Source organism: Nyctereutes procyonoides, unplaced genomic scaffold, assembly GCF_905146905.1.
Source record: "Nyctereutes procyonoides isolate TBG_1078 unplaced genomic scaffold, NYPRO_anot_genome, whole genome shotgun sequence".
Taxonomy (NCBI): domain Eukaryota; kingdom Metazoa; phylum Chordata; class Mammalia; order Carnivora; family Canidae; genus Nyctereutes; species Nyctereutes procyonoides.
In genome coordinates, this window is record NW_026575122.1 from 29,594,088 (window position 1) to 29,620,479 (window position 26,392).

Sequence of the window (26,392 nt, forward strand, 5' to 3'; positions counted from 1 at the left end):
GTTGCTGAATAAATGTTTCTTAGAGATGAGGAATGTGCATTTGCCCTTTCCTCCCCTTCCATAGTGTAGTAGAAGTAAACGAAAATCTTTTGAGAGAGTAACAGAGGGGAAGAGCAACTGTAAACCATAAGGAAGGGGATTAAAGAGTGGGAATTCATTGGAATTGGAAGGAAGGATTGTATTCCTAGAAAGTGTGATATTTGAGAATTTCCCGTGACAATATTAGCAGTAAGGACTCCCTCAGGAATGCTGGCACTACTCTCAAGTGGGCTTGGGGAGTTTGATCAGTTTCCTGCTTCTTCCTTAGTAGAATCTTAATTTTAAAGAAACTTCCTCCAACTCTCTCCTCTACCTCCCTTGTCTAGTTTTTCTCTCCCTATCTTCCCATTTTACTTACCCCTTTCCATTTTACTTTTTTTCTGGTACTACTCTCAAGTGGGCTTGGGGAGTTTGATCAGTTTCCTGGTTCTTCCTTAGTAGAATCTTAATTTTAAAGAAACTTCCTCCAACTCTCTCCTCTACCTCCCTTGTCTAGTTTTTCTCTCCCTATCTTCCTATTTTACTTACCCCTTTCCATTTTACTTTTTTTCTGGTCAAGACTTATTTATGAATTATGTCAGGACTTTGATTTGGCCCTAATAAAGTAGCAGTTGTCTTGAGTTTTATTTTTCCATTGGGGCTGCCTCTGTGTGTCACGGAGAGATCACAGACTGTGTAGTCAAACTAGTCTAGCTTTTTTTTTTTCTTTTTTAAGTTTAACTGGGATGTAATCCAGTAGTAAAGAAATTAAGCAAGAAGTGCCCAGTTAGTTTCCGTATAACTTCAAATTTTTCTTTTTCTTTTTTTTAAGATATTATTTATTTATTCATGAGAGATACACAGAGAGAGAGGCAGAGACAGGCAGAGGGAGAAGCAGGCTCCCTGGAGGAAGCCTGGTGTAGGACTTGATTCCAGTACCCCAGGATCACAACCTGAGCCAAAGACAGATGCTCAACCACCAAGCCACCCAGGTGCCTCATAACTTCAAATTTCTTTTGCATTAAAATTCATAGAGTTGGGGAGAACCTAAACCTATCCATTTCCTTTTGGAAAGTGCCTATCACTATGAAAATATGTCTTTAAATAAATTCTAGATAATTTTTATAGTCTTGCTGTAAATTGTGTATCTGATGCTTATGACAAAATTGCTTCATTTAAAGCTATAAAAAATAGAGTCTCAGTATTTTTATAAATCTTGGTTTGAATCATTTGTTTTTTAGTAAGCTTGCTGTCCTAGCTTCTGAGTTGTTGCTCAGTAACACATTTGCAGGATAACATAGCAACCACTGAAAACATTAGCAATGGACTATGGGGATTTTCATGATAAAGTTGAAGTGCTTGTCTTTAGTGGTTTTTCAGTGTTTTTTCTCATCTGAATCATATTTTTATTGTTAACTTATAGAGCATACAATATAATTATGTACTTTTGGAGTGCTGACAAATTATTACTTGCACATTATTTTTCACATACAGGTGTGTGATGTATATGAAGGATATGTGAAAAGATTGGTTCAGTTAAAGATTAGCCTATTTTGGGCAGAAAAACTATTAAGTAAAAATTAGCATCAGAGTTCTCTACAACTGATATAGCTAGCAAGAGCTGGGGTGGATGCAATTCTTCCCTAAATAGTTTTTTTTTTTTTTTTCTTTAAAGATTCCATTCGGGGATCCCTGGGTGGCTCAGCAGTTTGGCGCCTGCCTTTGGCCCAGGGCACGATCCTGGAGTCCTGGGATCGAGTCCCATGTCGGGCTCCCGGCATGGAGCCTGCTTCTCCCTCTGCCTGTGTCTCTGTCTCTCTCTCTCTCTCTCTCTGTGTCTATCATAAATAAATAAATCTTTAAAAAAAATAAAGATTCTGTTCGTTTATTCATGAGAGACAGAGAGAGAGAGTGAGAGAGTGTGAGAGAAGAGGCAGAGACACAGGCGAGGGATAAGCAGGCTCCATATAGGAAGCCCCGTGTGGGACTCGATCCTGGGACCCCGGGAACATGCCCTGAGTCGAAGGCAGATCCTCAACGTTGAGCCACCCAGGCATCCCTCTAAAAAAATTTTTTTTAAATAGTATTTTTATGTTACTTCTGGAGGTTCATTGGAAACTTAGATCAGTAAGCACGACTAATAGACATTATGATTTTGAGGGATGAGAACTATGATTCAGGAGACGAAGAATTGACTGAGTTAGTCACTTAATCTTTTTTGGCCTGTTTTCTCTTTTCAAAAAATAAATTCCTAAAAGTTTTTTTTTTCAGAGTTGTATGTTTACAATTTATTTTTCATCTATTTTTAAAATATTTATTTATTTTAGAGTGCCCATGTATATGTGCATTGGGGGTGGGGTGACTGAGGGTGAGAGAAAGAGTCTTAAGTAGACTTCGCAATGAGTGCAGAACCTGACATGGGGCTTAATCTCATGACTCTGAGATCACAACCTGAGCTGAAACCAAGAGTCGGACACTTAACTGACTGTGCCCCTCAGGTGCCCTGCATGTTTACAATTTAAAGCACATTTTGTTTCTTCTGCTTATTTTAGAGTGCCTGTCATGGGTCTTGCACTATATTAGGTACTGAGAATATTGTGAATAAGAAGTAGTGCCAAGTCTCAAGCAGTGCCTGTGGGAGAAAATGAATGGTTATTTATAATTTACATATAATTATTATTTTTTGTATATATAATTATTTGTAATATAAATTGGAAAGCGCTATAAAGATAAATGTGTGTTTGGTGGCATATCGGAAGGATACCTGACCTAGAACTGCAGAGAATACATTATAATTAAATGCCAGATTAGAATTATGTAAATGTAATCTGAGAGTAAACAGAAGTAGTAAAGCTAGCCTGGAGGGAGTTAACCAGTCAAGTAAAACTAGGGAGAGGTTTCTCTGAATTAGAGAGTCAGAGGTCATCAGCAATAGTGGGAGTTCAGATCTTGGGTGTAGATGGGATTTCTAGGGACAATATGTGGAATCAGAAGAAGGCTGGTGGACATCTGCATGTAATGAGTAAGTGGAGAAAGAGTAGGGAGGAAAACCAGAGAAGGGTAGAATCTTGGAAGCCAAGGGAGGAATGCGTATCACATTTAGTTATTGATTAAATGGAAATTGTCAAGAAACATTGTATAGAACTATAAATGTAAACCCATCTATACAAAGATGCTCTCTGCAAAGATCTGAACTTGCAAATGGGGCTAGGTCAAATCTTTGCTTAGCATTATAACAGAGAAAGAGTATATGGTTAACCTTTGAACAACATAGGGGATGTGGGCTCCCAAAATTCTACTTCTGATTTTAATTTGCATTTCCCAAAATACAATGATGTTGAGTTTTTCCTGTGCTTCTTAGCTTTTTATAGGTCATCGTTGGTGGAATTCTATTCAAACCTTTTGCCCTTTTTTTTTTTTTTTTTAGTTAGGCTTTTTTGTTTTATTATTGAGTTGTAAAAGTTCTTTATATATTCTGGGCTAAACTCTTTTATTATAGACATATTTACAAAGATTTTCTCCCAGTCTGTGGCTTACTTTTTCTTATACTTGTGTTTTTGAAGTACAGAGATTTTTAATGAAGTCAAGTTTATAATTTTTTCGTTTTACAGTTTATGATTTTTATATGTTTAAGAACTTTTTGCTTTATCCAAGATCACAAAGATTTTCTCCTCTGTTTACTTTTAGCTCCTTCATTTAGATCTAGGGTCCATATTGAATTAACATTTGTGTATGGTTTAAGTTTTTAAAATTTTCTGATGCCAAATGGATGCCAAGTTGCCCTAGCACCATTTGTTAAAAAGGCTGTTCTTTTTCCTTTGAATTATATTGGCACCTTTGTTTAAAAAAAAAAAATCCGTTGCTTTTAACATAAGGATTTATTTCTAGAGTCTCATTCCAATTCTAACCATCCATATTCCTATCTTTACTCCAGTACTACACTGTCTTGATAGCTGTAGTATTACAGTAAGTTACAAAATGGGTAGTGTAGGGGTGCCTGGCTGGCTCAGTGAAGCATGCAACTCTTGATCATGGGGTCGTGAGTTTGAGCCCCACATTTACTCAAGAAAAAGAAATACAAATAAAACTTCAAAGAAAAAAACAAAATGGGTAGTGTAAATCTTTCCAACTTTTTCAAAAAAGATTCTAGATTCTTTCTATTTAACATACAAAATTTAGGACCCACTTGTAAATTTCTACAAAAAACATTTGTTGTGATTTGATGATTTGCTTTGAACCCATAGAGCAGTGTGGGAAAGATTGCTAATTTAAGAGTCTTCCAATCCATGAATATGTGATGTCTCTCTCTTTTTTAGTTTTTTAATTTTTTTCAACAATGTTTTTTTAGTTTTCAGTTTATGTGTCTTATACTTTCATTAAATTTATTCTGAAGAATTTAGAATTTTTGATATTGGGAGTAGAATTTCTGTAATTTGACTTAAATTATTCATTGTATAGAAATGCAATTTTTTTTTTTTCCAGAGTCTGTGAAGGGGCACGGGGATGCAGTGGGCCGGGGATGCAGTGGGCTGGGATGCAGTGGGCCAGCAGGGTGAGGCAGGGGGGCCGGGTGAGGCAGGGAGGGCAGGGTGAGACAGGGGCAGCGGGGAAAAGAAGAGGAAATCTCAAGCAGGCTCCCCACACAACACAGAGCCTAAGGTGGGGTTGGATTTCACAACCCTAAGATCATGATCTGAGCAGAAATCAAGAGTTGGTCACTGAACTGACTGAGCCACCCAGGCATCGCACAATTAATTTTTTTAATATTGTCTCAACATATATGTTTTTTTTTCTTAAGATTTTATTTATTTATTCATGGGGGGGGGGGCAGAGACACAGGCACAGGGAGAAGCAGGCTTCATGCAGGGAGCCCGATGTGGGAGTTGATCCTGGGTCTCCAGGATCAGGGCGGCACTAAGCTGAGCCACCTGGGCTGCTCAACATATATGTTTAATAAGATCAGATCTTTGCAATCTGGATGTTAATACATTCATTTTTACTTTGTTGTATGGGCTAGATCCTTCAGTAAGATGTTAGATAAGCATTGGGAATGCATTGCCTTGCTCCTGGTCTTCAAGGGGAAGCATGTAAGATTTTCACTATTATGTGTAATGTTAAGTGTAGGTTCTCTGTGGATGCCCTTTATTAGATTGAGGAAGTTCCATTTTGTTTTAGTTTGTTGAGTTTTTAATTGTGAATGTGTGTTGGATTTTGTCAGATTTTCCCTGCTGCATCCAATGAGATGATCATAATGGATTTTGTCTTTTATTCTGTTAATATGATGTATTACAATAATTGATTTTCAGAGGTTGACTCAACTCTGTATTCCTGGGATAAGTTTCACTCAGTTGTGCTATATACATACACATAACATGTATCTTCTATATGTTGCTAAATTTGGTTTGCCTAGATTCTATTAAGGAATTTTGTGTTTATATTCATGAGGAATATTAGTCTATTAGTTTCTTGTGATGCCTTTATCCAACTTGGTATAAGGACAGCAGTGGTCTCATTGAAGGATCCTGTTTTCCCCTTCTATATTTTCTGAAATAGTTTCCTAAGGATTGCTATTTAACTATTTGATAGCATTTACCTATAGAGCTGTATGGGCCTGGGCTTTTCTTTGTGGGAAGATTTTTAATTACTAATTCAGTTAACTTGGTTGTTTACAGTTCCATTTGATTTTCTGTTTCCTTTTGAGTTTTGATAATGTGTGCTTTTTAGGAACTAGTTCATTTCATATTAATTATTTAATTTGTTGATAAAAATTTTGTGTTTTTAAAATAGTCTTTTAAGTTACTCTAAGGTTGGTAATGTTCTCTCATTCCTTATTTTGGTAATTTATATCCTTTCTCTATTTTCTGGTAAATCTAGTGTGTCTGGTAAAATCTGGTAAATCTAAGTGTGTCAGTTCTGTTGATCTTTTTAATGAGCCAACTTTTGGGGTGCCTGGCTGGCACAGTTGGTTGAGTGTCCAGCCCTTGGTGTCAGCTCAAGTGGTTGGGCTCTGAGCTCAGCGCAGTCTGCTTAAGATTCCGCTTAAGATTCTCTCACCCTCTGCTCCCCATCCTTTATCAAAAAAATAAATTAAAAAAGTAACTTTTATTTGCTTCTATTCTTTCTATTTTCTGTTTGATTTCCACTCTAACATTTTTTTTGTCTTTTTGTTCTGCTTGCTTTAGGCTTAGTGTGTTCTGTGCACCCACTTGTTTCCTAAGGTAGAAGCTTAGATTGTTGATTTGTGACCTTCTTCTTTTCCAAAGATAGTTGTTTAAAGCTATAAATTTCTCTCTGAGCAGTGCTTTAATTACATTCCATACATTTTGATACACTTTTTGTTTTTATTCAATTCAAATATATTTAATTTTTCCATGTGATTTCTTTGACCCATGGGTTATTTAGAAGTTTGTTGTTGAATTTACCAGTATTTGGGAGTATTCCCAGATTTCTTTCTGTTGTGGGTCTCTGATTCTATTGGGATCAAATAAGGTACTTTTCATGATTTCAGTATTTTTAAATTTACAGAGATTTATTTTGTGGCCCAGCATATGGTGTATTAGATGGAATGTTTTATGTGTATTTGAAGAGAATACGTAATCTGCAGTTTATACTGTCAGTTATTTAAAGTTCATTGATAGTGTTTGTCAGGTCTTCTGTATCCTTGCAGATTCTTTTCTATCATTCATTATACTCTGCAACTAATTTTGTTGCATTGTCTATTTCTCTCTCTCTTTTAAAAAGAGTTTATTTATTAGGGAGAGAGAGAAAAAGCCATGAGCAGAGGAAGGGGCATAGGGAGAGGGAGAAGCAGACTCCTCACTGAGCAGGGAGGCTGATGTGGAGCTCAATCCCAGGACCCTAAGATCCTAACTTGAGCCAAAGGCAGATGCTTACCTGACTGAGCCACCCAGCCACCTCTCTCTCTCTCTCTCTCTCTCTCTTTCTTTCTCTTTTTAATTTATTTATTAGCAAGTGAGTGAGCGTGGGGAGGAAGGGCAGAGAAGAGAGAGAATCCCAAGCCGACTCCACGCTGAGCACAGAACTGGATGTGGATCTCTATCTCAAGACCCTGAGATCATGACCTGAGCTGAAACCAAGAGTCAGACGCTTAACCAACTCTGCCACCCAGGTGCCCCCTCTATTTTTCTTTTTAGTTTTACTTTTTTGCTTCCATGTATTTTGGAGTTTTGTTGTTAGATGTGTATGACTTATTATGTCTCCCTGTTGTCATGACTGTTTCATCGTTATGAAAAAATCCTCTTTGCCTTAAGTAACATTTCTTGTATTAAATTCGGTTTTGTCTTTTTAGTTCTATAGCTACTCTAGCTTTCTTACAGTTTCTGTTTACATAGTATATATTTTTTTTTCTGTTTTTTAATTTTAACATTTTTATGTCTTTGAACCTAAGATATATCTCTTGTAGACTGCATACAGTTGGGTCTTGTTTTTGTTAATTCAGTCTTATGTTGTCTGCCTTTTGCATGGGGGTGTATAGTCCATTCACATTTAATATAATTGTTGATGTTGGATTTATATCTGCTGTTTTGTGATCTGTTTGTATCATGTTCCCCCCCCCTTTTCCTCCTTTACTGACTTTGTGTTAAATATTTTTTAGTGAAACATTTTTTTCTGTTCATTTCATTCAATATGTTATTTTCATATTGGTTGCTCTCGTGATAAACACTTATGGTCCCCTTCAGAATGATACTAACTTAATTCTGATGAATTATAGAAACCTGACTTTAGTGTATCTCTTTTTCCTCTTTCTTTATTCTGTTATTGTCATGCATACTATGCAGGACTGTTTTGCTGAATACAGAATTCTTAGTTGAGAGCTTTTTTGTTTAAATTACATTGTTTCTTTTTCTGGCCTCATTGTTTCTGATGGGATGCCAGCTGTTAATCATATCATTGTTCCTTTGATGTGATGAGTCATTTTTCTCTTGCTCCTTTTAAGGTTTGTTGTCTTTTGTTATTTAAAAATTTTTTTTTGTCTATCAGCAGTTTGTTTTGGTGTTGATCTGTTTGCGTTGGATTTGCTGGGCTTCTTGAATAGTTAAATTAATGTTTTTCTTCAAATTTGGGATGTTCTTTTTCTTTATCTCTCTTTCTTTCTCCCTCTTCCTTCTTTCCTTCCTCCCTCCTTCCCTCTTTCTTTTTTCTTTTATTCATTCATTCATTCATTCATTCATTCATGACAGGCACAGAGAAGAGGGGCAGAGGGAGAAGCAGGCTTCTTGCAGGGAGCCCCATGCTGGATTTGATCGATCCCAGGCCCTAGAATCACTCCCTGAGCCACCCAGGTGTACCTTAACCATTATTTCTTAACTTTTTTTTTTTTTTTTGCCCCTGTTGCTTTCTTCCTCTTTTGGAACTCTCATTACATGTGTATTGATACACTTTATATACAGAATCTGATATTCTGTTCATTTCTCTTTATTATTTTTCTTCTCTGTGTTCTTCAGAATGGATACTTTCTGTTGATCTTCTAGTTCATTACTTCTGTCTTCTGTCATCTCAGATCTACTGTGGAGCCTCTCTTGTGAGTTTATTTCAATAAGTAAACTTTCAACCTCAGAATTTCCATTTTAAAAAGCAATTCTCTTTCTGAGATTTTTTAGTCATCTGAGTCATTGCCATTATACTTTCTTTGAGTTCTTTAAAGATGCTTTCTTTTGTTTCTTTGAATGTATTTATTACAGCTTCTTTGAAGTTTTTGTGTGCCAAAATGGATATCTGGAGACACTCAGAGACATCTTTTGTTGTTGTTTTTCTTCCTGAGAAGACTTGTATTCTATTTTTTTGTTGAATACTGGATTTTAAGGTAATATTTTGAAGCAGCTCTATGTTTTGAGTTTTTTCTTGGAGGTTGTTTTTTTTTTTTTTTGTTGAGTAATTTGGTCTAAATTTATGAAGTCTCTTTCCCCTACATTATGTTGTTTTTAATTTTTTTTAAGTATTTTATTTATTTGTGTGTGTGTGAGAGAGAGAGCACGCGCACAAGCTGGGGGTGCGGGCAAAGGCAGAGCGAGGAGCAGATTTCCTATTGAGCAAGGAGCCCGATGCAAACTTGATCCCAGGACCCTAGGATCATGACTATATCTGAAGGCAGACACTTAACTGACTGAACTACCCAGGTGCCCCTGTATTATGTTATTCTTGATGTCTACTGGGTTTATATATATGTTTTCAAACCTGGCTTCCTGTGTCTGCATACCTCAGTGTTCAACCAAAGATTGGTCAGAAGTTGTGTTCAAAAGGCTTATTAACCCATGGGGGTCCCTGGGTGGCTCAGCAGTTTAGCTCCTGCCTTCGGCCCAGGGCATGATCCTGGAGTCCTGGGATTGAGTTCCACATCGGGCTCCCTGCATGGGGCCTGCTTCTCCCTCTCTCTGTGTCTCTGATGAATAAATAAATAAAATATTAAAAAACAAAAAAACCCAAGCTTGACAAAATACAGTTAATGCTTAATACTAATATGGCTAGTACTGCTGACAGATCTGTATGAGGATAAGGGAGTGCCTTCAGACATAGATCATTTTCAAGTTTGCCTGGCTTTTACTTTGCATCAGCCTTTCTTGCCATATGCATAGCTTTATTGGCTCAGGATGTGTAAGTGGCATGGACCTGCGTCAGTCTCCAGTACACAGTCTTAGGTTAACCTACACTAATAAATAGTTTATCAAGCTCCCTAGCCCCCACCCTCCAGGCAGTCTCAACTTCCAGAACTCTTGTGAAATCCCCAGCTAGTCTGTGAGTTTGTTGCTTGCAGCCTCAGGCTAAAGGTTCCACTGGCCCTCACTGTTAGGTTACCATAGAGATCTCAGCTCTAACTGATAGTGCTTCAAATCAAGTAGTGGTGGTGATCCTGCTCTTCATAGTTTGCCTTATGCTTGTTAAACTCCTACACTGACAGGTGGAGGGAGATGGGAGTAGCCAAAGGTAAGTATGCTGTAGACTCATGTTCTTCTTATGCAGAGTTCAGTTGTTTTCATGAATAAACACTTTTCAGTTTGTTGATTGCCTTTGAGTGAATTCCAGATCACTGAAATGGTTGTTTGGCTCTTTTGTGAAAAGGATTTATCAACCTGCTCATTCTCTCATGCTGGAAGTAGGAGATCTGTTTTTCTTTTCTTTCCTTTTTTTTTTCATGATGTATTTATTCTACAGAAAGAGGAGAGAGAGTGAACAAGAGTGGGAGGAGGGGCAGAAAGAAGAGGAAAGAGTGAGAGACTCTCAAGCAGACTCTCCTCTGAGCATGGAGCCTCAGGTCATGGATCTCATGACCTGAGCTGAAATCACAAGTGGGACACTTAACTGACAGAGCCACCCAGGCACCCCAGGAAATCAGTTTTTATACTTCTGTGTGGAATTATTCTTTCAGGAGCAGGAGGATGAAATTTGACCCATACTTTTTTTTCTTTTTTTAATGTTTTTTTTTTTTTTAATAATTTTGTATTTATTTATGATAGTCACACACACACACAGAGAGAGAGAGAGAGAGGCAGAGACACAGGCAGAGGGAGAAGCAGGCTCCATGCACCAGGAGCCCGACGTGGGATTCGATCCCGGGTCTTCAGGATCGGGCCCTGGGCCAAAGGCAGGCGCCAAACTGCTGTGCCACCCAGGGATCCCTTTTTTTTCTTTTCTTTTCTCCTTTTTTCTTTTCTTTCTCTTTCTTTTTTTTTTAAATTTTTATTTATTTATGATAGTCACACAGAGAGAGAGAGAGGCAGAGACATAGGCAGAGGGAGAAGCAGCCTCCATGCACCCAGAGCCCGATGTGGGGTTTGATCCCGGGTCTCCAGGATCGTGCCCTAGGCCAAAGGCAGGCGCTAAACTGCTGCGCCACCCAGGGATCCCTTTCTTTCTCTGTTTCTTTCTTTCTCTTTCTTTTTCTTTCTTTCTTCTTTCTTTCTTTCTTTCTTTCTTTCTTTCTTTCTTTCTTTCTTTCTTTCTTTCTTTCTCTTTTCTTTCTTTCCTCCTTTCCTTTCCTTTCCTTTTTCCTTTTTCCTTTCTTCATAAATGGTGGAGAGAAGGAGAAATAAACTTGCTGAGCAGGAAGCCCACCATGGGGCTTTGTCCCAGGACCTGGAGATCATGACTTGAGCTAAAGCTAGATGCTCAACCAACAGCTAGCCAAGCCACCCTTCTTTTGTATCACTCATAATCCTTTGCACAATATTAGGCATTTATTAGTTACTCCAGATGTGCTTGTTGACTTAAATTCCATCATTTTCCTCAAGCATCAAATTATAAAGCATTTGTGGTTGTAGAATCTCAAGACCTATGCAGTTTCTTGTTTTTCCTGTCCTTTTGATAAGTGGAAGAAACTGCTTACTATTCCTTCAACAAGTCTTTATTGACTACCGGCCATGTTCTAGCTATTATGTAAGGTTTGGGGAGTATTAAGATGACCAAAACATAATTGATCTCAAGGAGGGCTTAGCCTAGTGCAGGAGATTGGAATACAAATAGCTGATTATGATATGGTAAAATAAATCCATGTGTATAAATACTTGGCATTATGGAAAAGTTCACAATGACTCAGAATGGATTAGAGGAAAAGAAAAAGAGAAACATCTAGAAAAGACTTTCAGAAGGAAGTAGTGATTGTGTTGAATATAAAAACGAGTGAAAAGTAAGATTAGGAGATTACATTCCAGGGCAGCCCCGGTGGCTCAGTGGTTTAGAGCCGCCTTCAGCTCAGGGTGTGATTCTGGAGATCCGGGATCAAGTTCCACGTCGGGTTCCCTGCATGGAGTCTGTTTCTCCCTCTGCCCGTGTCTCTGCCTCTCTCTCTCTCTCTCTCTCTCTCTCTCTCATGAATAAATAAAATCTTTATTAAAAAAAGATTACATTTATGTAATGTAATCTTTATTACATTCGAGACAGAGGGGTCAAAATGAGGTGAGCAAATGTGTGTGTTCAATGATCTACAAGCAGTTTAGTTTTGTTAGGGCATAAGTATATATCAGAGTAGTGAGAGAGGAGAATGGTAGGGTAAAGAGAGCCCACATTGTAAAGGATTTTTTATACTATATTAATAAGCTTGAATTGACCTTTATTGACCAATTTTGCAAAACTATTGAGTGGGATATACTTCAGAATTCTACCAAGGTTTTGTTTGAATGTTGTTTAACTATATCTTCAATTATTGTACAAGTCACAATAAAAGATAAATATATCTAAATGTGCTCTAAAGTGAGTTTAAAAACATTAGAGACCTCTAGCATATTAACTGAAATGGAAATAAAGATCTGATATGTGTCTTTATAAAATATTCTGAACTAAAACACGAATAAAATGACATTCTGTTCTAAATATTGGAGTTCTGTAAGATTTAATTTGAAGATCATTTGCCAAAATTGAATACTGCTGTTTTAGATAAAAATCATATTGATAAGAGACTTTTTTTTAGAATTTTTATTTATTTATGATAGTCACAGAGAGAGAGAGAGGCAGAGACACAGGCAGAGGGAGAAGCAGGCTCCATGCACCGGGAGCCTGACGTGGGACTCGATCCCGGGTCTCCAGGATCGTGCCCTGGGCCAAAGGCAGCGCCAAACCGCTGCACCACCCAGGGATCCCTGATAAGAGACTTTAAGTGATGTCATAGATGGTAATTCTATAGAGAATGGGTTTGGGGCTGACAGCAACTAGTTTTTTTGAATATATTTTTGAGTATTGTATAAACTTGCATAGAAAGGAATGGAATTTGAGGACTTTTGGGTTATTTCTTGAAGTGAAGGTTTTAACTTCAAGTCTCATTTTTATTTATTTTTTTATTATTATTTTAAAAAGATTTTATTTAATCATGAGAGGCAGAGAGAGGGGGGGGGGGCAAAGACACAGGCAGAGGGAGAAGCAGCTCCATGCAGGGAGCCTGATGTGGGACCTGATTCTGGGTCTCCAGGATCACACCCCGGGCTGAAGACGGCACTAAACCGCTGAGCCACCGGGGCTGCCCAAGTCTCATTTTTAAAAATATTTAGTCACTATTTTCTGATGTGCAAAGGGCAGACTTTTTTCTTCCTCCTTTGGTCTTCAAGTGGACTTTGAGGTTTTCCTCCTTTTTTTCCATTGATATTTCCCTTCTGGTTATAAATGTAATTTATGTTTGTCATAAAATAAATATGAGGGAAATGTGCAAAGTCACTCCTATGATCCACAGATAATATTTTTGTGCTCATCTTTTTTGGTTTTTTTCTATGCATATATAGGCATGTAAATAGGCTTTTTACAAAATAAGGATTATATAACAAGAGTAATTTGTAGTCTCTGTTTTTCTACTTTTGTTTTTTAAGTAGGCTTCACCCCCAGCATACAGCCCAATGTGGAGCTTAAATTTAGGACCCTGAGATTAAGACCTGAGCTGAAATCCAGAGTCAGTCACGTAGCCCACTGAACCACTTCTATAACAAATGTTTCCTTATAATTTTAAATAGTCTTCAATAGGGCAGCCCGGGTGGCTCAGTGGTTTACCGTCACCTTCGGCCCAGGGCGTGATCCTGGAGACCTGGGATTGAGTCCCACGTCAGGCTCCCTGCATGGAGCCTGCTTCTGCCTGTGTCTCTGCCTCTCTCTCTCTCTCTCTATCTCTCTCTGTCTCCCCCTCCTCTCTGTGTTTCTCATGAATAAATAAAATCTTTAAAAACAATAGTCTTCCATAACTTTTTTTTTTAAAGAAAAATTTAACTGACATTTGGACCTAGAATTCACTTTTTTTTTTTAAATAGTTCATATTTATTTTTAAAAACAGCTTTATTGAGGATCCCTGGATGGCTCAGCAGTTTAGCACCTGCCTTTGGAGGTGAGGAGGCACCTGCCTGGGTGCCTCTGGAGACCCAGGATCGAGTCCCACATCAGGCTTCCTGCATGGAGCCTGCTTCTCCCTCTGCCTGTGTCTCCGCCTCTCTCTCTCTCTCTCATGAATAAATAAAATCTTTAAAAAAACAGCTTTATTGAATATAACTGATAAATAACAAATTGTACATTTTTTAAATTGAAGTTTTGATATATGTATATATCTGTGAAACCATCACCACAGTCAAGATGGATAAATATATCCATCACCTCTAAAAGTTTTCTCATGCCCCTTTGTGATCCTTCCCTTTTGCTTCTATTCTCTCCAACTGCTTATTCTTTCCCATTTTCAGGCAACCATTCATCTGCTTTCTGGCTTTATAATTGGTTTGCATTTTCTGGAATTTTATGTAAATCAAGTAACATGTACTCTTTTTGTTTAGATTTTTTTTTTCCACTCAGCATAATTATTTTGAGATTCATTCATGGTGAGGAGTTCATGTTTATTGAATAGTGTTGTATTTTATGGATATATCGCAATTTGTTTATTCATTCACTTCTTGATTAATCTGTGTTTGAGACTCACAAATAAAGCTGCTATAAACATTTATGTAGAAGTCTTCATGTGGATGTACTCTGATTTCTCTTACATGAATACTTATATGTGAAATGGCTGGATTGTGTGGTATCTGGCAGTTTCCTAAAGAGTAAATGATTTTCTCAGATGATTTTCTCATTTTACATTCCCACCCATAGTTTATAACAGTTTTAATTCCTCTACATTCTAGTCTATATTTGTAAAATCAGCCTTTTAAATTTTAATCATTTTAATAGGTGTATAGTAGTATTACACTGTGTTTTTAGTTCGTATTTCACCAATAACTAATGATATTTGACATCTTTTCAAGTGTTTATACATTTTTGTATTTTCTTTGGCAAAGTGTTCAGATATTTTGGCCATTTTTTTTTGTTATTAAATTGAGTTATTGGGTTTTTAGAATTCTTCATGTGTTCTAATGTAAGTCTCTTTTCAATATATGATTTATAAATTATTCCTCCAATCTTGCTTATCTTCACTTATATTCTGCTGTCTTTTAAATATGTAAGTTCTTAATTTTGATGTAAAATTAACTTGTTAATTTTAATAACCAATTAATAACCAATTTAAATAAATCTTTAACTCATTATTAAAATGATTTTGTTATTTTTTCCTCTAAGAGTTTTAATGTTTTCTGATTAGATACACATTTTGAGTCCATATTTTTGTTTGGTGTGATGTACAACTTGAAATTCATTTTTTTGCACATGGAAAGGCAGTTGTCCCAGGACCATTTATTGAAAAAACTGCCTGGTTTCATTGAATTGACTTCTCATTTTTGCCAAAGATCAGTTGGCCACATATGTTTGAATCTATTTCTGAACTTTACTCTTAATGGATTTATGTGTCTGTGTTGACATTAATGTCAGGCAATTTTGATTTTTGTTGCATTTAGTAAGTTGTGAAACCAGGTAGTGTAAGTTCTCCAGTTTGTTCTTTTGGCTATTCCAGGTCCTTTTTGTTTCCATATGAATTTTAGAATTAGGTTGTTAATTTTTATAGTTTGCTGGGATTTTAAATGGCATTGCATTGAATTTGGGAGAAATTAGCATCTTAATGTCTTAATTGGATTACTATCTGATCCATGGATATGGCATAATTTACTATTAAACATGCTTTTTAAAAAATTGCCTGTTTTTCCATAATAAATAACACTATGATGTAAGCATGGTGAAGGCAGGGTGCCTTCTACTTCTACCTGGCCCTTGGGACATACTCAGTAAATATTCACTGAATGATAAATGAAGGTGATCCCTGAACCCAAATGTTGGTATACATCTCTGATTAATTTCTTAGAATTAATTCCTAATGTGGAATTGCTAGGTCAAAGGATATGTTCGATATTTGATTACCAGACTGTCCTCAGACTGTTTTTTCCAGACAGAAATATCTTGATGGATAACTGTTATAAAGCACACATTGTTGATTAGCAAACAGTGTTCTTGGTGGCATCCTTCACCATCTCTGAAATTACACTGTAAGCCTGTGGGAAAGTAGGATTCATATCACAGAAATTTTGAGGTTCACTTTTGTCATTAATTTTACTGGAATTGGGAGTTAAGAAGATGACCCAAGAAGTAGAAGATTATGGTTTTTCCTTTGAGCAACTTAGAGTTTCTTTAGAAAGATAGTTTCCATTATTATATAAAGCACCAGGGATCCCTGGGTGGCGCAGCGGTTTGGCGCCTGCCTTTGGCCCAGGGCGCGATCCTGGAGACCCGGGATCGGATCCCACGTCGGGCTCCCGGTGCATGGAGCCTGCTTCTCCCTCTGCCTGTGTCTCTGCCTCTCTCTCTCTCTCTCTCTGTTACTATCATAAATAAATAAAAATTAAAAAAAAAAAAAAAAGCACTAGAGGGGGAAAAAGTGCAGATGTGATAAAACATAGAATAAATATTCGGAGGTTAAGCATAAGTCAGAAACAACTAGAGCAGAAAGATGGGCAAAAGCTATTTATGTTTACGTTTAAAGTAACTATAAGCTATGAAAGTAGTTTCATGATTGTTTAGATTGTAGGGTTTTAGGTTTGACTCTGACCTTGATTTGTAGATTAATTGAAGAGATTTAAGCAGGTATTTTAATTTGATATAACTTTACAAACACAGTTGTGAAGGCAAGAATAAGCGTTATGAGGGACTGTAAAGCAAACTCGGTTGACTCTAGCAAAGGAGCCTTGTGAAGCAGCAGAATGAAATGTATGCATGAGCCAACTCCCTATACAAATGCAGGGTTTTTGAAGTTTGAGAAGTTCATATTTGATCCAGTGAACAATAGGAAGGATTATAAAAGTGTAGTTGTAGTGATGAATATGGTGTATGAGAAAGATTATCCTGGTAGATATTTGTAGGTTATGTAAGGATGAAGAAAGACCAAAATCTGGCATGTGTTTAGGAGATTCTCTTAGAGTAAACCACCAAGTGTAAAATACTTGTGGTTTTGCCCTAGAGAGTGATGGTTCTAGAAATGAAGAAGAATGATTAAAACCAAGAGGTAGATGAAGAAGAATCAACAAGATTAATAATTTATTACTAATGGAAGTTGGGGAATGAGTTGTGTACTAAGAAGTAAGGGGAGGATAGTGTTTTTTTTTTTTTTTTAAAGGAGGCAGATGGAAAATTGAAGTTAATGAGTTTAATTCTTATCTTGAGCTTCCGTTGTGGATGGGACATGTGATTAGAGTAGGAGTTATGAGCTGCTTTAGGAATGTGGGTGTAAATTTGAGTGTCATTCAAATAGGTGTAAAAAACGAAGCAGTGAGAGAAGCAACTTGACTTTCAGAGGTTCTCATGGTGACTGGGAGAACGGGAACAAATAAGAGAGAGAGGTCGGAAGGTGATCATGGTACTGTAGATGGTAAAGGAGAAGAATATTTCAGAGATTCATAAAGGTGATTGTATACAAAGTGCATTATTAACTTTTATATTTACTAGTGTTTAGCATAGTTTTGGAAACAAACTTGATGAAAAGATAATTATAAGTTTTGTTTATTGGGTCAATCAAGATTGAAAATTTTATTTTATTTTATTTTATTTTATTTTTTAAGATTGAAATTTTTAATGTAATACCTATTTAATTGAGAAAGGAGTAATGACAAAATTAGTTTCATAGTCCATAATCCATGTGTCCGTATTCTCATGTAAAGGGATTGCCATTGTTACAGATTTTGCCCCAGATTTCAAAAGTAGGTTGTTTTTGAGTCGTTTTTCTTTCTTTTTTTTTTTTTAAGATATATATTTTTTAAGTAGTCGTACACCCCACGTAGGGCTTGAATTCACAACCTTGAGGTCAAGAGTCATGCTCCACCAACTGAGCCAGCCAGGCCCTTCTTCTTTTCTATTTTTAAAATACAGTTTATTTAAACAGTAAAAACAGGTCATTCATTTTTTCCCACCCCTCATCTCCTGCCTCTGGCAACCACCACTCTATAAGCTTGGGGTGTTTGTGTGTGTGTATCTGTGGGGCAGGGGCACTTACTTTACTTATTCACTTATTTATCTCGGCCTGAGTTATTTCACTTAGCATATTGCCCTTGAGGTCCACCCGTGTTATCACAGATGACAAGATTTCATTATTTTTTTAATGGCTGAATAATATTCCATTGTGTGTTTGTGTGTGTGTGTCGCAATTTTCTTATCCATTCATCCACTGATGGGTATTTAGGTTGTTCCTGTATCTTGGGCATTGTAAATGCTGCAGCATGTGTGTGGGTGCATATATCTTTTCAGGTTAGTATTTTCATTTTCTTCCAATAAATGGCAAGAATGGAACTGCTAGATCATATAGTAGTTCTATTTTTAATTTTTGAAGAGCCTCGTTTATTTTTCCAAATGGATCATTGTACATGTTCATTCCACTTAAACATATGACCTTGGACATTCCTATTTTCTAAGCCAGTTTTCTTATATTTCTGGTGTAAAAATATTTTCCAAGGTAAGTTATATTGTCTAAAAAGCCTTACCACAAGGTGTCATTGTAACCTATAAAAAGAATTTCCATATAAGCATGTGCAATACCAATTTTTTCATTTCCTTGTATTTTAAAGTCTATTTTTTTTTTTTTTGTTCCATACATTGCAGTTATCTTTCAGGGTGTATTGTGAATCTCTTATATTAAAGGGAAAAATAGAGTAGTCGTGTTCTGGAGTTCTCATATTTTTGCAAAAACATATGCTTTCCACCCACGAATTTCTTAAGAGTATGTTGCTATAGAAATGATTGTTTGAAGGAAAGAATGAGGAGGAGTTACAGAAGGTGGACATTTAGAGAACAAAATACTTATTTTATGTCTTTGTTCCTGACAGAGCAAGGTTTAGTGTTTACCCTTCTGCTGATGAAATCCCTATGGAAGAAAGGTGGATATTTTGAGTGTTGTACTATGATGTTATTTGCATTTACTAAGATGCTTTTGCCAGAGGTTGCTTTGCTTAATTTTTTTTCATATGGAAGATTAGTGCTTGTAATCTTTGAAACAACCTTTCTTCTATTTTAACTGGATTCCATTTTGCTTTTTTTTTTCTTTCCTGTTTTTCTGGTTGGCCTTTTAACTAATATCAAAGTAATTCTTATTTTTTTTTGCAGGAGAGAGGTGTCAATATCTAATTACTAATTCTGTTACTTCTACCTCCATATTTGTTTTCAAGACCATTTCCTATTGACTACTTGCTGCCACTATTTTTGTTCAGATCTTTATCATAACTTTTGCAGCCTTTTCATCTTTTTTTCTAGGATCTCCCTCACTCCAGTCCACCCCAGTTTATTCTACACATGTTGGGTAACCTAGTCATTTTTCTTAAATACAAATCTGAAACCACCCTGTACTGTCCTTCATCTACCCACAAGCTTAAAACCTTTCATTGGCTCTTCTAGACTCCAGGATAAACTCCAGTGTCTTGCACATTTCCTTCAAGGCCCTGCCTTGCCCCTGCAGGCTCATCTGCTCCCTACCTGGTATCCCCTACCCACAAAGTTGTCTTCCATCTCTGCCTTCCAACCGCATGTTTTTTCTCTGCTTCTTTATCATAGGATTACCTTCTTTGTGAAGTCTTCCCTGACAGCTTCTCTAGCAGAATTAAGTCTCTCTTCCCTGTGTACCCATACTACCTACTGATATATTACATTGTTTTATATGTTTAAAACTTTCTGATTTCATTTATTACTTGGAATTGGTAATATATGCACAGGGCAAAAAAATTTTAAGTACAAAAAGGATTTAATACCTAATAAATTTTTTGTTATCCTTGTTTAGTCAGCAGTTGTTGGTTAACATGTATGTTTCACTGACCAACATGAACTTATTTGAGGGCAATATTTTCATTTATTACTATATCCCTATACTCAGCAACATCTAGCATATAACATACTTAGAAAATGTCTGTAATACTCTTGTTATGGGCAAAACTCTTCCTTGCTAAGTCTGCTTGACTTGACGGTCTGCATAGTTTTGTATCCCTCTCAGAGATCTCTTAGTTTAAGTGGACCACTCAGTAAATATGGTGTGGTAGCCTTAAATACTGATTGTTCAATTGCCTTTTGTTTTAAAGCTATAGTTTTAAAACTACCCTATATGTCTTGAGGATTTTTATTTACCTTTTCTGGCTCTGAAAATTTTTATACTTTTCTTTCTTTCTGGTAGATCCTCAAAGATGAAAAAGAGAATGTTTATGTTAACTTGATCAAAAATATCAGTTGAACTCATCAGTTTTTTTCTTTTTTCAATTTTTTCCTTTCATTTAACTTTTCATGCTAAGGCATAAATCTCATGGAGATAACTCAAATTTATTTTAAAAGCAAATAATTTCCAGGATATATTGTCAGATCAGCAGACAGTCTTCATATTGTATTTACAAGCTATAGGTAGCTTTATCTATTTCAGGTGTTTGGGGCTATGAGCAAAGAAGCCACTACAATACACACAAAGGCATTAAGTACTCATAAATCTTTTGGAAAGTCCCATGTTATATGCAAGAGAGCCTACACTAAGAAACAAAATGAATCTGAAGTATGGTTAAGACAACAGTCACTTTTGGTTTTCAGAACACAACTTTTCAGAGATTTTTGTGACATTTCTAAGTATTTGAGGTTGACTGGTTACTATATCCCATTTTCTAGAATTCTTTTGTGTGAATTAAGCTGTGTGGAGGCAGACAGTACAATTATTAGAGTAACATTTTAATTCAGAGTGCTTGGTGGTTGATTGCTAACCACACTAATACATATCTTCTTCCCTTCCTCTTTCCTTGCCCTCCCGTCTCATTCTAAGTCACAATTATGGGGCCTGGCACCTTCCCAGGGTTTTGAAGGGTTTGTTCCCAGCTGCACTTCAGGTTTTGGCAGGGTGTCAAGTTGTGACACTTTTTTGTATACAAGACACCCTGGGATGGCTATCCAAAGGCTGTTTGGGTGACTGGTGTAGTGTTCTCTCTGGATTTTAAAGACATTAATTTCTAACGTTTTGTTATAAGTGAAGTAATGCCTGATGTAGTTCTCCTTACACTTTTAGTGTTTTTAAAAAAACAGCATTCACTTCAGGGGCATGCAGTATTTAAACCATTGTTTTGAAATGTTCAAAGGCATAGCATGTGCTTTTTAATGGAATGTGTTTTGGAAGCTTTCCATGAGCATCAGCAGCTGTGCTTTTAGAATATTTTGAATTTCCATCCTTTTGGTCAGACATTGTACCATTGCTTAAGAAATCTAGCTCCTGTGCAAAAGAAAATGTCATAGGTAGGTCTGTAGAGCTGGGATTAATCAAAAGAAGTGATAAGAAGGACCTGTGGGCATAGTTATATGATAGTAAGAGCTGCAAGGAGGGAAAGATGAGGTATTTGGAGAGGGATTGTGTTTCATCTTTAAAAACTGCCTTTTACAGAGACTATTTCATGTAATAAGTGCTCCCTGATTAACAGACTGGTAAGAGTAATCTGTTTTAACTTTTCTTTTTTAAAAGTTTTTTTCAACCATGTACTTCTAGAAAAATTTGTGTTTTGAGTTTATTTAGTAAATATACAATAAGAATAATTTATTTTATAGTTTGAGTGCCTAATGACATTTATATATTCTGTGAGTATTTGATACCTATATATTGATTGGTTGAAATCAGAAAAACCTGAGTATGGTAGGAATTTAAAATTGTTAGAAATTTTGCATTAGGGTAATATTTATGATGAATAATAGATTGAAGAGAAAGCCAGTGTGCTAGTTATCTGTAGCTATTGGAGCAAATTACCACATACTGGCAGGGCTTAGAACAACAAAGATTTATTCTTTTACAACTTGGAGACCAGAAGACTGAAATCAAGGGCTGCACTGTCTACAAAGTCTCTGAGGAAGAATCCTTTCCTTCTTCCAGCTTCTTCTGGCTCTAGGCATGCCTTAGTTTGGGGCAGCATCTCTGACTTTTGGTGACCCTGCCACCTCCTCTTCAGTCTCAAAACTTCTCTGCCTCACTCTTACAAGGATACATGTGATTGCAGTTAGGGCCCATCCATATAATCCAGAATAAACTCCTCCTATTAAGACCCTTAATTTAATCACTTTTTTTTTTTTTTTGCTATATAAGGTAATATTCTTAAATTATAGAGATTAGGAAGTGACATATCTTTCTTTGGGCCAGCATTCAGCCCAATACAGTCCGAAAGCTTCAGTTACAGAAGTGGATGTTAAAGTGAATGGAGCCTAAAGCAGCATTAGAATGATGAACACAATTATTTGATATTTTTGAGCTAATATGTGCCTGTGTTTTTTTTAGGTATGGGGTTATAATGAGTAGGAGTTATTTCTTGCCCTGAAGGAAGTTATACAGCATGTGTTACATATACTAAAATATAAGATAGAAGACAGAATAGTGACCTAATTATGTTTGTGAAAGTCAGGAAGTACTTCATGGAAGAAGTGATAAAATCCTGAACAGGATTTTGAAGGCTGATGAGGAATTCACTGGTATGGAGGGATAGAAAAGGCCTTCAGGGCAAGGAAGTTAGTATTTTTGCAAAGACATGGAGGTAAGAAACAGCAGTGTGTGCTCAGGAAGCTACAAGTAATTAGTACATGAGATAAATTTTAAATTTATATTTGTTTCTAATATACAAATTGCTCCCATTTTACTAGTTGCAAAGTAAACATTCTTTGTTGCAAACATTTTTAAAGCATGGGTTGAGAAGATCTTGGGCCATTAAATATGGGGAGGGGAAGTGCTTCAGGGAAATGCAAATTAAAACCACAATGAGGTATCACTTTCCATTCCTTAGAATGGCTAAAATTAAAAAGACCCTGTTAAAGTAATTAAACCAAGGAGCTTTTAGACTGAGGTGACCCTAATGCCCTGTTAGCCTGTGTAAGCAAACCAGAGCCTAAGCCAAAATCCATGTACTTGAATCCAAGAAAATGAAACTTAAGAACAACCAATCACAGCCAACCAGGCTTTTCTGATTAAGTCAACTCTTTAAGCTATATCCGTCACGTAATTTCCTTCCTTTCCTTCCATATTTTCCATGTAAAAACCACTCCACTTACTCCTGTTGGTGATGTGCTTTAAGCATTTTGACTTTGGCACTTTCTGACTGGAATTGATGGGTACTCCCAAATAAACTTTTGAAAATTTTGATTGTCTTAGGGATGTCCACTCTTACCACTTTTATTCAACATATTACTGGAAGTTCTAGCCACAGCAATCAACAAAAAGAAAAGGCATCTGAATTGGCAAGGAAGTAGTAAAATTTTCACTATTTGAAGATGACAGATACTTTATAGAGAAAATCGAAATACTTCATCAAAAAACAGCTAGAATTGATAAATGAATTTAGTAAAGTTGCATGATACAAAATCAATGTACAGAAATCTGCATTTCTATACACCAATAGTGAAGCAGCAGAAAGAGAAATCAAGGAATCAATCTCATTTACAATTGTACAAAAACAGTAAGATATCTAGGAGTAAACCCAACCAAAGAGGTGAAAGACCTGTACTCTGAAAATTATAGAACACTGATGAAAGAAATTAAAGATGACACAAAAAAATGAAAAAAATAATCCATGCTCGTGAATTAGAAGAACAAATATTGTTAAAATGTCAATACTACACAGAGCAATCTACACATTTAATGTGATCCCTATCCAAATACCAGTAGCATTTTTCACAGAGCTAGGAGAAACAATCCTAAAATTTATATAGAACCACAAAAGACCCTGCATAGCCAAAGCAACATTGTAAAAAGCTGGAGGCTTTCCAATTCTGGACTTCAAGTTATATTACAGAGCTGTAGTGATCAAAACAATATGGTACTGGCACAAAAGTAGACACAGAACAATGGGACAGAATAGAAACCCTAGAAATGTACTCAAAATTAAATGGTCAATTAATCCTTGACAAAGCAGGAAAACATACAATGGGAAAAAAAGGACTGTCTCTTCAATGAATGGTGTTGGGAAACCTGGAAAATTACATGCAAAAGAATGAAACTAAACCACTTTGTTACACCATCCACAAAAATACACTTAAAATGGGTTAAGGACCTAAATGTGAGACTGGGAACCATAAAAACCCTAGAAGAGAGCATAGGCAATAATTTCTCTGGCATTGACTGTAGCAACATTTTTCTAGATGGTCTCCTAAGGCAGGGGGAAAAAAAAAGCAAAAAATGAACTATTGGACTACATCAAAAAGCTTCTGCAAGGGGAAAAAAAAAAAGCTAAATGACAGTCTTCGGAATGGGAGAAGGTATTTGCAAGTGACCTATCTGATGAAGGGTTAGTATCCAAAATATATAAAGAACTTATATAAGTAAAGACAAACCCCACAAATAATCCAATCAAAAATGAAAAGAAGACCCACAGATGGCCAAAAGACAAATGAAAAGATGCTTAACATCACTCATCAATAGGGGAATGAAAATCAAAACCTGTGAGATATCACTTCACACCTGTCAGAATGATTAAAAGACACAAGAAACAACAGATGTTATGAGGATGTGGAGAAAAAGGAACCTTGTGCACTTTTGATGGGAATGTCTCCATGTATTTTTTGATTTCCTCTTTGATTTCTTGGTTAATCCATTAATTGTTTAGTACTATGTTATTAATATCTATGTATTTGTGCTTTTTCCAGATTTTTTTCTTGTGGCTGTTTTCTGCTTTCATAACATTGTGGTCAGAAAAGATGCCTGGTGTGACTTTGATCTTTTTTAATTTATTGAGATTGTTTTATCTAATATGTGACCTGTTCTGGAAAATGTTCCATTTTGGAGTATTACACTTGGAAAGGATATGTATTCTGCTGTTTTAGGGTGGCATGTTCCGAGTATATCTGTTAAATCCATCTGGCCCAGTGTGTCATTCAAAGCCACTATTTCCTTGTTGATTTTCTGTTTAGATGATCTGACCATTGATGTAACTGGATTATTAAAGTCCCCTACTATTATTGTGTTACTATCAATTAGTTAGTTCCTTTGTGTTGTCAAGTGTTTTTAGGTATTTGAGTGCTCCCATGTTGGGCTCATAAATATTTATAGTTATATCCTCTTGTTGAGTGTTTCCCTTTATGGTTATATAGTGTTTCTCGTCTCTTGTTACAGTCTTTGTTTTATATGCTTTGTCTGATATAATAAGTATTTCTCTTCTTTTATTTCTTTTCACATCCATTTACATGATAAAATGCTTCTCCATCCTTTCACTTTCAATCTGCTGGTTTCTTTAGGTCTGAAATGAATCTCTTGTAGGTAGCATATAGATGGGTCTTGTTTTTAATTCATTTCATTACCTTATATCTTTTGATTGGAGAATTTAGTCCATATACATATAAAGTAATCATTGTTAGGTGTGTACTTATTGCCAATTTGTTACTTGTTTTATGATTGTTTTCGTATTTATGGGACGAGGTGACCTATGGATCCTCCTACTTGGTCATCTTATCCAGATATCTTATTGTTTGTTTGTTGACAACTGACAACACCACATTTTGGCAAAAATGTGGAGCAGACTCTCATGTTTTTGATTGAAACAGAAAATAGTATAACTACTATAGAAAAAGATTTGTCAGTTTCTTTTATTTTTTATATTTTTTATTTTTTTAAAGATTTTTTGTGTTTTATTTATTTATTTATTTATTTATTTATTTATTTATTTACTTACTTACTTACTTACTTACTTACTTACTTACTTACTGGGGCGGGGGCACAGACACAGGCAGAGGGAGACGCAAGCCCCATTCCATGCAGGGAGCCTGATGTGGGACTCGATCCTGGGTCTCCAGGACCACACCCTGGGCTGAAGGTGGCGCTAAACCGCTGAGCCACCAGGGCTGCCCTGTCAGTTTCGTTTAAAGTTAAACATATATTCGATGATCCAGCAATTACTTATACTCATATATTTACTGCTCTCTCACCAACTGAAAACATGTCCACAAAATGTCTTATAGAAGAACACTCGTACCAAGGCCCTTGGGTGGCTTAGTGGTTGAGCATCTGCCTTTGGCTCATGTTGTGATCCCAGGGTCCTGGGATTGAGTTCTGCATCAGCCTCCCTGCAGGGAGCCTGCGTCTCCATCTGCCTGTGTCTCTGCCTCTCTGTGTCTCTCATGATAAATAAGCTAGTATGAGCATTCTTTTTTTAAGATTTTATTCATAATTAATATTCATAACCAGCAGCATTCTAAGTGCCCATCAGTAAGAAAATGGGTAAACAAAATACAATATCTAAATGATAGACTACTTTTGGATTCTTCCTTTGTGAGCTCATGGAATTGTATACTTGTACAGTTTATTATATGTAAATATTAACTTGAAAACAAAAAGACTAAGCCTAACAGAACTAGTGGGTGAAATGGTCTTGTTTTCTTATAGCCTCACCATCATAAGGAGAATTAAGCCAACAGGATATATTGACAGAAGTATGGTGTCAACATTAAACATAAAATCTCTAGTTATTTCACTAGCAAAAAGAGTTTACTCAGGAATAGCAGAAGAAATACCCCCAAATGC

The 26,392-nt window shown here is 36.3% G+C and overlaps 1 protein-coding gene across 4 annotated transcripts in view; it reads left to right on the plus strand.

The window, feature by feature from the left end:
• CEP83 (centrosomal protein 83) overlaps nt 1–26,392 on the plus strand; it is a 124,565-nt gene that overhangs the window by 3,929 nt on the left and 94,244 nt on the right. Inside the window, exon 1 of one of the 4 annotated variants that reach the window (XM_055336233.1) lies at nt 996–1,010. The exons of 2 other annotated variants lie outside the window; for them this stretch is intronic. The gene's annotated coding sequence lies outside the window, so the exon portion shown is untranslated. Of the gene's footprint in view, nt 1–995; nt 1,011–7,024; nt 7,148–26,392 lie in introns of those variants that run through there. One more of the 4 variants, XM_055336232.1, reaches the window with a different exon arrangement.